This window comes from Rattus norvegicus, chromosome 1, assembly GCF_021556685.1.
Source record: "Rattus norvegicus strain SHRSP/BbbUtx chromosome 1, alternate assembly SHRSP_T2T, whole genome shotgun sequence".
Classification (NCBI taxonomy): domain Eukaryota; kingdom Metazoa; phylum Chordata; class Mammalia; order Rodentia; family Muridae; genus Rattus; species Rattus norvegicus.
Genome location: NC_141534.1, coordinates 65,885,095 through 65,901,169, shown reverse-complemented (window position 1 = coordinate 65,901,169; position 16,075 = coordinate 65,885,095). Strand labels below are relative to the sequence as shown.

The window sequence follows — 16,075 nt, the reverse complement described above, 5'->3', positions numbered from 1 at the left end:
TTTAAAACACTGTATTCACATCACCATTTTGATTTTTTCATTTGTTTGGTTTGGTTTTTTGAAAGAGGGTTTCTCTGTGCAGCCCTGGCTGTCCTGGAACTCACTCTGTAGACCAGAATGACCTTGAACTCAGAGATCTGTCTGCTTCTCCTTCCCAAGTATTGGGATTAAAGGCATGTCCACCACCACCCAGACATGGGCCATTTTTTAAAAAATTGAATTTCTAGAGTTTTGTTAAACTTTCTAAACTCTTGTACTCTCTGTGTTCTCCCTCCAGAAGGATACTTGTCCCCTGTGGAGATCTTGGGAAAGGGGTTGTGGTGGTTGACCAGGATGATATTGTTACTTGGGAACCTTTTATTAGTATTAAAAGAGGGAAATGCCAAGGTAGGCAAGAAGGAAATCTCTGTAACTGCCCATAGAAGGGAGATAAGAAAAGACCATGCTGTTTGAGTTAGGCATGGAGATCAGACATGTGGCAGACAGGCAGCCATGTGGTGAGCAAAAACTATGTAAAAAGAAAAAAAAATACAGGTTCAAAGTACCAGAGAAAGGGAAGTAAGGTTCTGGCAAGCATCCAAAACAACAAAGCAGAAGAGAAAGAACAGAAGGAGAAAGGGGAAAGTTACTCCCAAAAGGCAGACAGAGCCAATGGATCTTATGGCGAGCCCATAGTGACTTTTCTAGAGTGTGGGAATCCTGAAAGCAAAAAGTACCTTATCCCATTAAAGGGTTAATTATCCCTCCCATTTCCTGAGCTTGGCTTAAGACAGACTTGTGGGATATCCCTTGGCCAGGTAATTGATCTGCCTAACTGAACTCTTTGGAGACAGTCATTTGTCTTTTCCCAGAGGTAGATCCCATTCTTTGGGTAGGCAGCAACAACTCTTCCTTAATAAGACTCCAACCCTACAGTAGTAACAAGGTAAGAAGACTCAGAACATCAGAGAGAGCACATCCTTTGGCCAGGATCTGAATGAAATGGAGAGAGAGAGAGAGAGAGAGAGAGAGAGAGAGAGAGAGAGAGAGAGAGAGAGAGAGAGAGAGAGAGAGAAGAGAGAAGAGAGGGCTGGAGGTACAGCGCTTCCTGCAAGCTTCTGCAAAAGAAGAGGGGCTTCTGGGAAAGAAAAGCACAGCATCTCATTAAGAGAATAATTATTCCTCCCACCTCCCATCCTGGTTACGTAGCATGAAATGTCAGGTCTGCACCCTGGGCTGGGTGTACAGCTCAGATTCTAGTTTTTATTGTTTTATCAGAAGGAATAAGATTTTCTTAATGGACCTCAAGAGAGCCTCAGGGCTTCTCCCTTTTTAATGGTAACTGGAGCTCTAAAGAGCTACTTTCTTTCCTTCCCAGGAAAGGAAAAGTGTGGTCCCAAGTCCATGAGGGAGGGTGGGACACTCCAAACAGGCAACCTGGAGGATAATACCTGAGGACAAAGTTGTGTGCAGCTGCCTGCAAAGCTGCACAGGGTCTGCCTGGGTCTCTCAGCCTGTAGATGAGCTGCCTCTCCGTGTGTCCCTTCAAACCATTCCTTCTCTGTACCTGTGTCCACATGCTCCTTTGTGTAGAGCACCCATTGTTTCTGCATTAGAGATCTCCGTAAGAATCTAACTGTGGTTGAAGCCATGGATCCCTCCATGTATACACTTTGGTTGGGTGGTTTAGTCCCTGGGAGCTCTTGAAAATAAAAAAAAAAATAACCAATTAAAAAAATTCCTTGTGACCTTACCTCCTGTGAAGCCCTGACCTTCCAATAAGGTCACATTCTAGTTCAACCTGATTAGAGTCAATAAATACATTGGGTTTGCAATATTCTGTTCCACCTCAAGGTTAACAGACCAGTGAAGAAGTACTGGGTTTTACACACACACACACACACACACACACACACACACACACACACACACACACACACACGAGAGAGAGAGAGAGAGAGAGAGAGAGAGAGAGAGACAGAGAGAGACAGAGAGAGAGAGAGACAGAGAGGGAGCCTCATTTACACACAGACACACACACCGATTCGCACATCTATACATGCATACATGCACACACACCTACACGTGCACCCATTCACACAGAGACACAGACATACACAGATACACACACAGATATATACACCTGTACTTACACATGCATGCACACGCAGATGCACACAATCATATTCTCTGCCTCATTTTGCACATGTAAGGTGGGAATAATTATATCCTTTTCCAAGTTTAAGGAGAGAGCCATCAGCATGAAAGCAGTGTCTTGCATTACATTAGATAGTTCACCAGGGCTCTCAAAGGTCATGGTTGCACAAGCATCACAAGACCCAGGTAGGAAAGAAAGCTGACCAGATCTCAGCTGGCCAATAATTTTGTACTCTCACAAGTATGTTGGGTCAACGCCTAACCAGGGAAACACACATTGCAACAGGTCATTTATTTTGTTTCTGTGGTACTGAGGAAAAGAGAGCAGGGGAAATAGTCACCTACCAATATCTAGATGGAAATGTCCAGGCTTTTACAGAACCATCAAGACACTGCCATATTTCTCAGGCACACTGTGCTCTTTCCACATGATGAATGCAGCTACAGGTTTCTGTGGCTCTGGAACTGTGACCTATAACTTTAATACCAGTTATTGACAGAATCTGAGACCCGCCCTTTAACGTCATGGTGCATCCTTCATACTACTGAAGATGTGGGGATTTGAAAGGGAAAACATAGTGACTGACACAGGTGAGGTCCTTTCTTTGTGAGATATGTAACTGCTGCATATCACCTCTTGGCACTCTCTGGTATGGGGATACACTGAGGGAGAGTCAGTGTTGAAGCTTGGGTACCTGGACCTCATGGGTTACTGAACTGGGTTCTGTGACCCTGATGAGAAGCATCTAAAGCTGTTCTTGTAGCCTTTCCTTGCTGGGACTGGAGAGCCATTTATCTAACCATTCCTTGCACAGGATTGCACCTGCCTCAGAATGGAGTCTCCAGGTCTCCTGTGCACCAAATGGCAGGAGATAGAAGTTCTTATAATGAAGAGAGGGACTTGAACAACATGGTCTTCCCCTTGTTCTCTGCTTTCAAAGGAGACAGGTTGTAGAGAGATATAGCCACATCTGGCTGATGGCAGGTGGGAGACTGCCAAGCCCACTTGTCCTGCAAGTACTCTGTGGGTGTTTAGCTGCAGATGTTGAGGTTTGAGAACAAAGAAAGAGCATGTGATCCAAGGGACACTATGGTCACACAAGGGTCACTGAGTTGAACTTTCATCTCTTGTGTTCTCTTAAGAATCTCCTGCTACATACACTTTCTTTTTAGAAGCTTCTACAGCACTTCTAGAGCCTTCCAAAGACCAGGGAACTTGAAAGAAGACAGTTTCCCAAGCAAGATAACTCCCGAGAGTAACTGAAGTGTTCCTTTCCAAGCATGGTGTTGTGGTAGCGGTATGCACATCCCACCCAGGGAGGTGGCAATGGTAATAGTGAGATCAGCTCCTGGACAAGCCCTTCTCCTGAGGGGTTGGGAGGCATTTAATAGTCTCATGCTAGAGATAAAAACATTCTCTAAAAACTGCAAGTGAAATTATGAAACACCCACATCTGATGGCTGAAGGAAGATAAACTATTTCCAAAACTGTTTCAGGGCTTACAGAGACCCAAGGCCAAGGCCTTCTTTCTCAGCCCGCCTCTTGAACAAGCTATATGGAGGAGGTGAGCTTACAGGAAGTCTGGGGGTGAGTGAGAGGGGCATGTGTTTCATGGGGAGTCAGGGCTTCCAGGCTGACCCACTAGGAGCTTCCAACAGCGAAGATTATTTGTGGATAGAGATAGAGATTGAGACCCAATCTTCAAAGGAAGGGCAGGAGTCAGTGATCTCTCCTTCAGGATGATAAACTAAGGGTACACATATACCCGTTGTAACTACCTACTTAAGATACTCCCATGCCACCTCATCCCTAAAGCACAGCTTTCTCTTAGTTTTTTAAGTTACACCCTGAGAGGAGGCCGAATACCCAAAGCTTGTCTAGCTTCTGTGTTGTGCAGATTCCCTGTGTCAGGCACAGCAGTGTTCACTCCGTTCCTGTAACCTCTATGTACCAGTCTGTGTACTCAGCCAAGGAACAGGAAGTTGAGAATCAGAGGAGACCACACTCATGATGCTATTGAGTCTGGTAACTGCTAGTATTTCCTAGAGGAACCAGGATGGCCACATGACAGATTCCACCCTGGCTTTCATTCAACTCCACTAGATGCAGTCCCAGTTCCACACTTCCTCAGTTATCAGCTTCATGACTGAGATGGGAGGGTAGAAGCTCCCTCCTTCAAGGCTCATTGTGGAGGTGAACAAGTCCATACACATGAGGCCCTGTGGGAAATACTTGATAAATTCCTGTTGTAACTACCACCACCATCAATCATTCCCTATACACATGTAATGTTTTTCCATCATTGTGACCTATTGCATGATGTTCACTGGAACTATGGCATTCAACAGAAAATCTAGAATGAAAAGGAAAGGTAAGGAATGAGCCTGGGTATAATTAATTAAGAAAAGGAAATGCTCTTAAACCAATTTCCAAACATGGGCGTGATGGTTTATACCTGTTCCATCAGCACCCAGCTGACTGACATATGAGAATTACCAGAGGATGAAGGCCAGTCTGAGTTACAAGGTAATCTCTGGAATAGCCTAGACTACAGAGTGAGGGCCTGCCCCACTCGGGAGAAACATCCACTAGATACAGTTATCCCACTGGACCTGGGTTATCCTACAGACACATATATCGATGACATAAAAACATCCTTACTGGATAAAGATGTCCCTTGTAGATGTGATCCTCTAGATAAGCATGTCCAATTGGATGTGTGCCCTACTAGATAGAAGTGTTTCATTAAACATATGTCCCACTTGACACACATGCCTCACTAAGTAAATGTGTCCCATTGGACACGTGTTCCGCTAGATCCACACATGAGCAGTTGGTACACTTTTGCCTTCAGGTTAGCCTGAACTGGCTCATGAAACGATGTTAATTTCTCCTGTGAATAGAACCCCCAATTTGTATTACTTGAGGGAAAGGTGTCATGACCTTCATGTCTTGTGATTGGAGGCAGTGTCTGTAGACAATCCCCAAGCACTATATCTGCAGGGAGCTTTTAGAAGTAGTGAGTTTCTGACTGAATGGTCAGATCCATGTCCTGACTGACAGATTAAAGTGTTCAAATGAATCTCCAAACTGGTTAAAATAAAACAGAATGCAGCATTGGAGACCGGAAGCTTTCCCTTAAAGGCAATGAAGATACTGATGGACCTGACAGTGGATGGGCTGCTGCCCCTTACTCCTCACCCCAGGGAAGCTCTACCCAGTAGGTGGGCAGCCCTGTTCTCTAAGACTGCAAGCACAGGATCCCATTTCTAGCAATGCTGCTCCAGGACCTGCCCTTAACCATTAAATCACATCTTTCCCAAATCGCACATAGTCCCAAGGACACTGACCTGCTCTAAAATGGTTCTCCAAGACAATACCCAGCTGCCATGCTGCAGGGGAAAGGTACAGTATCCGCAAGCACATTTATCCTTGTGGAATACTTTTTTGATCTTAAATTTAGCCCTGTCCTACCTGGATTTCTTGGCTTAAAAAGTGGAAACTCAAAAAGAGGTTTCATGCCTTACCTGAATGTTTCCTTTGAATGACAAATAATGATAAAGATGATATTCAAGCATGAGTTCATCCATCTCTTTGAGACAAAGCTCATCACAGCATCTCCATGGTCTTCAGTCAGCAGAGTTGGTCCCTTATCAGTTTGATACACAAATACGTCACTATTTAACCTTAACCTTTCATTTCCTGTTTATCCCCAAGATCTCATGTTAATATCACAATATAAAAAACAGTCCACTTTAAAGGTATAAAACTCAGCAACACAAGGTCATAGCTAGACGCTCCCAACCTTAGATTGTAACATCTGAACAAGAGGTATACTAAGTATCTAATGTGCGCTACCTGTGCCTGCTGAACACTTCAGCTGCAGCCTGCGTAGTGCCTGTCTGTGCCACATGCTACATTCTAATTAGGTTTCTGTGGTGGCCTAGAACACTATGTCCTACCTAAGTACTACAGCCTTGCTTTTCCTCTGCCTGGAATTCTCCCTAACCCATCTTTGAGAAACACCTGAAACCATTCAGCTCAAAAGTAGCCACATGTGTATAGGGCTCCCCTAGTTAGCTCTTTGCTCAACTAGAGTACCCCTACTTTCCTGAAAGAACCCCACCCTCTTCCTTTTGACTGTGCAGTCCCCTTAGGGGCACACTGCTTCCCTCCTTCTCCCCAACTCATTTGGTGTGTCTTCTTGATTATGGAACTATGGGAACAGAGTAGACCTGATTGCTCCCTGGGGTCCTATCACAGAGGCAGGAATGAGAGCACATGTTTGTTCAGTTAGGAATGGCAGGGACTCTCGAGCAGTACATGCTAGTTTCCACAATGATTGGGAACTATATCCAGACTTCACTGTGCCACATCCTCAGATAGGAGAGCTAGAGAGAGAACATATAAGCCCTTCACTCTCCAATCCAGCTCCTACATTCCCTGGACCTGCAGATGCCAACACACAGGAAGTATGGCATCACCTAAGGAATCTGAGGGAACCTGGGCAGCCTTTTCAGGGACTCCATCACAGAGCCAGGCATGGTTTGCCAACATGCTCAGAGGCCCTCTTCCTATAAATAACTGAGTTTCAGAGGCTTCAGTTGGCTCACAATCGATTTTCTTCAAAGAAAACTAAAGCAGACAAAGAGTTGCTTCGACCTGATACTCCCCGTCCCACCTGAGTGAATGCATGTCAGAGACCAAGAGGCAACCATCTCTGTGGGAACTTGTCATGATCCCCCATTGGGATTTTTTTTTAATTGTTTGAAATATCTTTCGTCTACAGAAAAGCAGGGGTTAGTATAAGTGAAGGCAGTTTGCTCATACCACAGGACAATGCACGTGTTAGGAGGGCGACATGTGGGTGATCCTGGGTACCACATGACCCACGATGAGTGGAATGAAGGCAGGGATGTGTCACCATGATGGGGGTGGTAGAAGAGGAAAATGAACAGAGAGATCCTACATTTCATGACCCGTGGGGAACAGTCCTCCTTGCTTGGAATCTACACTGTGGGTGTGGTAACAGAGCCCCCTGCTCCTGATCTCGGAACAGAAGGTAGAGCCCAGGGGAGCCCCCAAATCTGAATGATGGTCCTAGTGACCACGCTGATCTTCAGGGCTAGAAAGGAAGCTATGAGAAGAGTCAGCTCAATCTGATCCCGATTCCCAGGACTGTGGAGTAAAGGTTTGGATTCCACAGGATTTAACCCTTAGTGGGAAGGGCACAGAAAGCCACACACTGGTCTGTGGAAAAGGAAGATAGAATGCTACTGTCAGGTTCACCTACCCTTCCCACAAAGGCCCTTGCTTGTACCCACAGTGCCTAGCAATATAGATTAATGGGTATTTTGTCATCCAAACCATCCCCAGCTCGAGTTACTTTACACGGGATGATAACAAATGTGTTTTTCATTCTTATAACATAAAAATTATCCCATTACCACAATATTTTTGGCAAATTATTAAAAGCTAAAGAAGTTCATGGCCAACAGGAAACCCTACTTTGGGGATTCCATTCCTGGGCAGAAATGTGTGTTTAACAAAAGCATGTTCCTTTTTATATAAGGTGTATGAACTTTCTTCCCTGTCATCTGAGCAGCCCAGGGTGAGGAGAGGCACAGGACCTGGACCAGGCCTGGATAGTCAGCTTGGGACGTTAGAGCAAACTGTTGTTGGAATCTGTTCAGCCCTGTGTAGTGGTAAATGTTTCCCACTCCAGCAGTCAGGTAGATAGATTGAGCTCCTTCCTGTGGAATTGGCCTGATCAAGAGTCATCAGCGACTTCAGCTTGTCCTCAGATGAAATACAGGGCTAGACTTTGTTGTTCTTCTGCCCATAAAATGTCCATCAATCAGTCAGGACAGGCATGTCCTCCTTGTGTTTCTCTTTAAAACCCTGTTAGTGAGCATTGCTGATAGGATACCATGTTTACAGCCAAAACCAATAAACCCAGGCCTGGGTCAGACCTTCCCAACATGAGTGCTTCGTCTACGTGTGCACTTCTATGTGCATTTGGGATCATGGGACCCAGTTTCAGCACAGCCTAGGCATTCTAAACAGCACCAGAATGATAGCCATAGTGGCAAACTTTCAAGAATGGGACACTAAATAGAACTGGTCATCTTCCTCTTGGTTTGGGGAGTCTTATTGACAGGAGACATTGTGCAGTGCTCTGCACAATGCCCACCTTTACCGGGAAGCTCAGCGACTGCCAGTTCATGGTTACAGACACACCAGATCAAGTACCTCAATTGTAAGATAAACATCCATGATCATGTGGACCAACTGTATTTGCTGAGAAAAATGGTGGACACAGCTCTGCCCTGAGGCTGCCCTAGGGTGCTGCTGCTACTGCTGCTCATGTGTGTTGCATGCGTGTGTGTGCGTGTGTGTTGTGCATGGGCATGTATGGGTGTGTATCTGTGTGTGTGGTGCATGCATGTGTGTGTGGATGTATCTATGTGTCTGCATAGACATGTTTTTATGTGTCTGCATGGATATGTGTGCACAGGTGACTATGGGTCTGCATGGGTGAGTGTGTGTGTGTGTGTGTGTGTGTGTGTGTTACATGGGCTTGTGTGTTCCATGTGTGTATTGTGTGTGTGTGTGTTCATGTGTGTGTATGTGAATTTAAATAGAAAAAAGCAGCCTCTGAGGCAACTGTGGAGATGAGAGACCCTCACTCCCAGAAGCACATTAGAATCTTCCCCGTCTTTCTGTCTCTGGAATTGATGTGCTGTCATATTCCTACCTGAGGTCACCACATGTAAGTTTAGAAAGAGGGCAGGTTTCTCTTTCCTCTCTCAATCTCTAGTGCTGAACCACATGTACTAGATGTGGCTCTAGCTTGGCACAGGGCCCACTGCTCGTAGATTCCATGTCTTTTCTTGCCACTTAAACCACTTCAGCAGGCTCCTCCATTGCTGGTGGCATTGCAGACTGGTACAACCACTCTGGAAATCAGTCTGGAGGTTCCTCAGAAAATTGGACATTGAACTACCTGAGGACCCAGCTATACCACTCCTGGACATATACCTAAAAGATGCTCCAACATATAACAAGAACACATGCTCCAATAGCCAGAAGCTAGGAAGAAATTAGATGTCCCTCAACACAGAAAATGTGGTACATTTACACAATGGAGTACTACTCAGTTATTAAAAACAATGACTTCATGAAATTCATAGGCAAATGGATGAAACTAGAAAATATCATTCAAGTGAAGTAACCTAATCCCAGAAAAAAATCCCTTACACATGGTACACACTCACTGATAAGTGGATATTAGCCCAAAAGCTCAGATTACCCAATGGTACAATTCACAGACCACATGAAGCTCAAGACAGAAGATCAAAGTGCGGATGCTTTAGTCCCTCCTAGAAGGGGGAACAAAAATATTAATAGTAGGAAATACGGAGATAAAGTTTGGAGCAGAGACTAAAGGAAAGGCCATCCAGAGACTGTCCCACCTGGGGATCCAGCCCATACACATAGCTACCAAACCCGGACAATATTGAGGATGCCAAGAAGTGCATGCCGACAGGAACCTGATATAGCTGTCTCCTGAGAGGCTGTGCCAGATTATGACAAATACAGAGGCGGATGCTTGCAGTCAACCATTGGACTGAGAACGGGGTCCCCACTGGAGCATTTAGAGAAAGTGTTGAAGGAGCTGAAGGGGCTTGCAACCCCATAAGAACAATACCAACCAACTAGAGCGCTCAGGGACTAAACCACCATCCAAAGAGTACAATGGACAGACCCATGACTCCAGCTGCATATGTAGCATTGGATGGCCTTTTTGTGCACCAATGGAAGGAGAAACCCTTGGTCCTGCCAAGGCTGGACCCCCCCCCCCTCTATAGGGGAATGTCAGGGTGGAGAGGTGGGAAGGGGTGGGTGGATGACTAGGGGAACACCCTCATAGAAGGCTGGGGAGGGGGAATTAGATAGGGGGGTTATGGACAGGAAACTGGGAAAGGGGATAATGTGTGAAATGTAAATAAAAATATTCAAGAAAAAAATGCAGCAGGATGGGCGCTGTGCCAAGGCTACAGCTGCCAGGTCAAAGGGCAAATGTGGTATAAGTTTAACATTGACTGCCAAGTGTGTGAGTCAGCTCTGTTACTGTGACAGACACCTGAGAGGATCAGCTCCAGAAAGGAGGAGTTATCTTGGTTTGTGATTTCAGCCCAGGTAAGACCGACTCATTTCTGTGTGCCTAAGGCAAGGTGGGATTTAAAGCAGTGGGGCTCAACCTTCTCCTGTCAGCATGGTGAAAAAATGGGGTAAAGCATGGCAAGAGAGAGAGGCTTCAAGGTTAAGCTTCTAGCCTCCCACTTCTTCCTCCAGGACACCCCTTTCAAGAGTTCATGTAAAACTAGAATTCGTCAGTGGATCCAGGCACAGTCAACATTTTGAGATTGTGACATGACATCGTCATCTACAAATTTCACACTCAAGAACTGGACAATCGGGTCATTTTCGGAAAGTTTTTTGTTTGCTTGTTTGTTTGTTTTTCTGGATCCCATTTATTAGCTCTCCTCAGCCTGAGGTGGCCTGTGGACTACCAGGTAGATATGCCTGGAATGTCATTATATGACTGATAAAGTCATTACTCTTATGCCCTCGAATACAGGCTCAGACATGCATTTCACTAGTTTTCTAGGCTGTTCTTCATCTACCCATGCCGACAGTCAGCGTTTGCTGTTGTATTGACTAATCATCATTAAAAAAAAAAAAGGCAACTCCTTCTACCCAGAGGACTAGGGCATAACACCTAAACCTGCACCTGTGATACACGGCAGACTTCAATCATTATCAATCATTATGAACTGCTGGGTGAGCGTGGATAGCATGGAACAGAAATTCTAATGCAGCAAGGCCAAGCACACTCCCGTTTTCAATACCCACTGGCTGACCTCATTGTGATGTCCAGTGGCCACTGGCTGACCATACCTTGCCATGTCCAGTGTTTGCTTCTTGTTTCTTTGTAGAAATATCCCTTTGCATTTTCGTCCCATCTGCCCTGCTGACTGCTATGTCAAAGCTGTATTTTTTGTTATCTCTATTATAAACCCTTCTTGCTAGTCTGCTGTGTGTGATTGACTTTTTCCTTGCCCGTGTACTCCCATTTGTATAATAAATATTAATGACCCCCCCCTTTATTTGCCTTGGGATTCTGTTCATGTCTTCTCTATTAAAAATCATTAATGTTTTCTAGTATTTCTTGGTTTTACTGCAAAAGGTTAACTGTTGTCCATCTGGTCTTAGTGCAAGGATTGGCATATGCTGAGACTGAATTAAAATCTTCCCATATCTTTGGACTTATAAAGAAGAAAGGATAGGGATGAGGTTGGATGGGGAAGAGAAGCAAGGAGAGAGAGGGTGCTTGGGAGGACATTACGTAGAAGGGGAAGATGCCTATTTGCTATTGTATAGTATTTTTCTGTAATTTAGAAACTCAGCCAGCATGCCAATCTGCTGAAGACACCCACCAGGGCCATGTCCGGAAACTGCCTTTGTCCAGGACGCCTCTGTGAGAGGATGCTGAGCGACTGGCAGCGTATTTGTAGGTATGGAGTGCCCCCTGCTGGAAACCTGGACATAAGTCAGCAGAATAATCGCTTGGGTTTCTGTGCCAGCATCTTTACCGAGGAAATGTCACCACTGTGGGTCATTTACTTGTGCTGCAGGAATACACAGTGACCCCCAGCATCATGTAAGGTATAAGATAGCGTCTTGTTCCAATTACTAAAACTTCTCCTGTGAACAGCAGCCCTGTTCCTCTACAGGCTCCGGAACCTTCCTTCTGCTTCCCTCAAGTACTTTGTGGGTTTAGTTAAAAGTTAACGGGGTCCATCCCCCTGCCTTCCTAGTTCTCTAAAGCACACGCAGATGCCTGGAATGTCCTGTTATCAACCCAGACCTCCTTTTCACCTCCATTTCTCTGTTCACCTTCATCAGACTGGCTGATCCGGAAGCATACAGGCTAGATTCCCTCCCTGTACCCATTTCCCTGTGCCCACCTTCAAGTCCTCTGGGACTAAGGGCGTGTCCAACCCCCACCTTGGCTCCACTGTCCTGCCACCTTTCCACCTACCATTCCCACCCTCTAAATGCTCTTTCTAGCCTTGTCCCTGTGGCACACCCAACTGCTGGGAGACTTGCATTTCCCCCTAAGTTCCATTGTTTAGCACAAGGCTTCCCACCAGAGAGTGCCCTAGAAACAATGAGGTTAGTCCAGCTCCCAATACCTACTATATCAGGAAAATCCAGGAACAACAAGATGACTAAAGCCAGGGCAACATGACACCTCTAGGGCCCAGCTACCTACTACAGCAAGCCCTAGGTGTCCTAACATAAACAAAATACAAGAAAATGACCTTAAATCCAATCTTATAAGGATGATAGAGGCCTTTAAAGAGGGAAATTAATAAAACCCTTAAAGAAATACAGGAAAATACAATTAAAGAAAATTAACCGGTGAAGGAAATAAATAAAACTGTTAGACCTGAACGTGGAAATTTAACCAATAAAGAAAACCCAAACTGAGGGAATCCTGGAAATGGAAAACCTAGAAAAGAGAACCCAAGCTACAGACACAAACATCACCAAGAGAATCCAGGAGATGGAAGAGAAAATCTCAGGCACAGAAAATAATGTAGAAGAAATTGATACACCAGTCAAAGAAAATGTTAAAACTAAAACCTTCCTGACACAAAACATCCAGTTAACCTAGGATATCATTAAGAGAAAAAAATAAACCCAAGAACAATAGGAATAGAAGAAAATAAAGAAACTCCAAGGACCAGAAAATATTTTCAACAAACTCATAGAGGAAAAATTTTCACAACCCAAAGAGATGCCTATGAACATACAAGAAGCTTACAGAACAACAAATAGATTAGACCAGGAAAGAAAATCCTCCTGCCACATAATAATCACATAATAATCAAATACACCACATGATAATCAAAACACTAACTACTGAAAACAGAAAAATATTAAAAGCTATAAGGGAAAAATGTCAGGTAACACATAAAGGCAGATCTATCAGAATTACACCCAAATTCTCAACAGAGATATTAAACCTAGAAGGGTCTGGATAGATGTTTTGTATCCTCTACAAAACCACAGATATCAACCTAGACTACTATACCCATGTCAGAAGTCATCTAGGAGAGGCTAAGGCTAGCATGCGACTTTCCTTGAGATGTACCACCATTTTGCATGGCCTACAATGGGTAAACTCTGAGATGCAAAGTCCCAAGAGACTGTCCCAGGATTGCATCTAGCTGCTGATATGTCTTTTCCTGTCACTATTACATAGCCTAATGATTCTTGGGCATCAGCCCACCTTTTGAAGCAAATTTCCTACAGATCAACATAAAGATGAACTTTCATGAATTAATGCTGTTTCGAAGAATTAATGATTTTGTGGAATGCCTGATTTCATTCAAATAATTATCGGAAGAAAGTTTTAATAGATGGTTTATTTGTTTTTCCAGAAAAATGTAGTAAGATTAGAATCAAGGATAGAATATGTTCCATAGCCATAGAATAGTAAGTAAAGGCTGCATAATAAAGTATACAATGAGCTTTCATAATTACACTAAAATTTACTTGGAATAAATTCGTGATCAAGGAAAACATTTATTCTAGATCAGGTCCAAGGATGAGGCCATAGGTATGCACTATGATACAGCAAGGCCGTGTAAACCGTTGTTTTGAACTTGTAATGAGGAGCTTATAGAATGAACCACTGGTCTGAGCTCAGTGTCAGCATCCTACTATAACTCCCCATTTGTGTAACATCTTACTATGAGGTAATTATATAAACAACTTTTGTCTAAGAATGTATAAGAATGCTGACAGAAGAAATAAAAGGTGACCTGGGGGGCTCAGCCCCATCCATCAAATGTATATATGTATGTCTGCATATATATAATTATATATGTATATATATGTACGTACATGTGTATATATATGTATATATATGTACACACACACATATGGTGGAAAGGGTTGTCACAGGAGGGGCCATGCAGCCAGGCCACCCCCGGGTGGTGAACTTCTCCTGACCAGGTATTTCTTGCAAACACACCCACTTCAGCATCTTGAGGATAGATCTGCTCCTCGAGAGCAGATTCCTGTTGTAGCCGTCACTCATGTTGGTGAATATGAAATCCACAATGCCTCTTCAATGTGGCAAAAGTGAACAATTCCTCAAAGACAGGGCTATGAGGGAACCACAGGAAACACACATGGGACCTACACTACTAGGCCTCTCTTAGATGTGCATATTTATAGGGAGAAGACATTCCCTCTTCTGGTTCTGTCCATGTGTTGGTCACCCCGAGTGTTCCTGACAAGAACCTTAAGCATCACTTGCCTACCAGGCAGAAGCAGGGTTCTGGACAAAGGCCTCACTTCAGGCTGTGACCTCAGATCCACCGGCCACTGATTCCCTTCAGATGTTGGAGGGGGAAGACAGTCCATGTTGAGGGATCACAGTGAGAAGCTTCCCAGAATGGATGGCAGTTGAAGGGGAAATGCCATCAAGGTGGGAATGCTGGGCACCAGGATCAGGCAATAGCTGTTGTTAGCTCATAAATAAAATTATTTGTAATATAGCTAATGTTTATGTGTAAAAATTTCACATACACACAAGTTGTCCTGGTTAGGTTCTAGTCCAGATAAACACCATGTCCAAAAGCAACTTGGACAAAAAATGGTTTATTTCAGCTTATAGTTTTAGTCCATCACAGAGGGACACCAGGCTAGGAACATGGAGGTAGAAACTGAAGCAGAGACTAGGAAGGGGTGCTGCTTACCTGCTTGCTCTCCACAGATCGCTTGGCCTATTATACCATCCAGGTTCATCTGCACAGTGGTGGCACCTACCTCAGTGGGCTGGGCCTTCCCACGTCATCAATCAAGAAAATGTCCTACAGATTTGCCTACAGTGCAGATGGAGGCATTTTCTCAGTCAAGATTCCTCTTCCCAGTGTTTTGTCAAGATGACAAAACCCTACCAGGACATGTATATGGATTCCCAGGTGGTAGGGAAATGCATGCTGGTACATTTAGGAAGATGATGCGAAAATACCAAGGATAACTAGTTGTCTCAAGAATCAATCTCTAGGAATACAGCCCAAGAAATAATGGCACACATTTCAGGCCCTACCTAAAAGGTAAGGGCCACATAACGAAACTTAAACAGAGTGTAGTGAGATAGAAATATCAGAATATATTATATCCAATAGATTACGTAGCCAGCCTAAGTATATCGAAGAAGTGAAATCCACATGATGGAGGCTCTCTCTCCCCTTTCCTGTGGGAAAGGGTTCCTTTCTATGTCCTGGAGCTTTCAAGTATTTCCCACACTCCCTTCCAGGCTGGGCTCTGCCCTGGAGCCATGGACCAGGAATGCAGGGTTCCCATAGCAACACTAGACTTAGTCAGGTGCAGCCTGGGAGCAGCAAGCTTGGCAGGTGATGTAATGGGAAATTGGCTAAGGAGGGCAAGCCCTGGGGGAGGGGAGGAGGTGTCCTGAAGTGTATACCCTTTCCTCTCCTGCCTCCTTCCATTCTGTGCTGCAGAGATGACCCTAAGCTCCCAGCCAGGGCTCTAGACTTTGCATAACCCACGTGCACAGAACACTTTTTTTTTCTTTTTAAAAAGGTAGATACACCCAGGGCTGTGGGTTTTCATCACAGAAAGGCATGAAGAAACTACCACAGATTTACCACAGAGCTGATTTCAGAGAAAATCTCAGGCAAGCGAGCACTTTTGAAATTAGACATCTGTATTCATTTCTCAAGCACCTCCTCCAGAGAGTGGGTCCAGATAAACCACTATTATGGTTCAAACTGGGCTCCCCCAAAATTCAAATGTTGGAGTTCACTGGGCACCTCAGAATGTGGGCTT

The 16,075-nt window shown here is 44.5% G+C and overlaps 1 long non-coding RNA gene across 3 annotated transcripts in view; it reads right to left on the bottom strand.

The window, feature by feature from the left end:
* The window catches only part of LOC148007175 (uncharacterized), a 60,135-nt gene that overhangs the window by 15,375 nt on the left and 28,685 nt on the right, over positions 1–16,075 (bottom strand). Inside the window, exons 8-10 of one of the 3 annotated variants that reach the window (XR_015646242.1) lie at positions 5,665–5,786; positions 4,799–4,861; positions 2,482–2,614 (exon numbers count right to left, since the gene is read on the bottom strand). This is a non-coding gene — a long non-coding RNA (uncharacterized LOC148007175). Of the gene's footprint in view, positions 1–2,409; positions 4,491–4,798; positions 4,862–5,664; positions 5,787–16,075 lie in introns of those variants that run through there. The other 2 variants (XR_015646241.1, XR_015646243.1) reach the window with 2 other exon arrangements.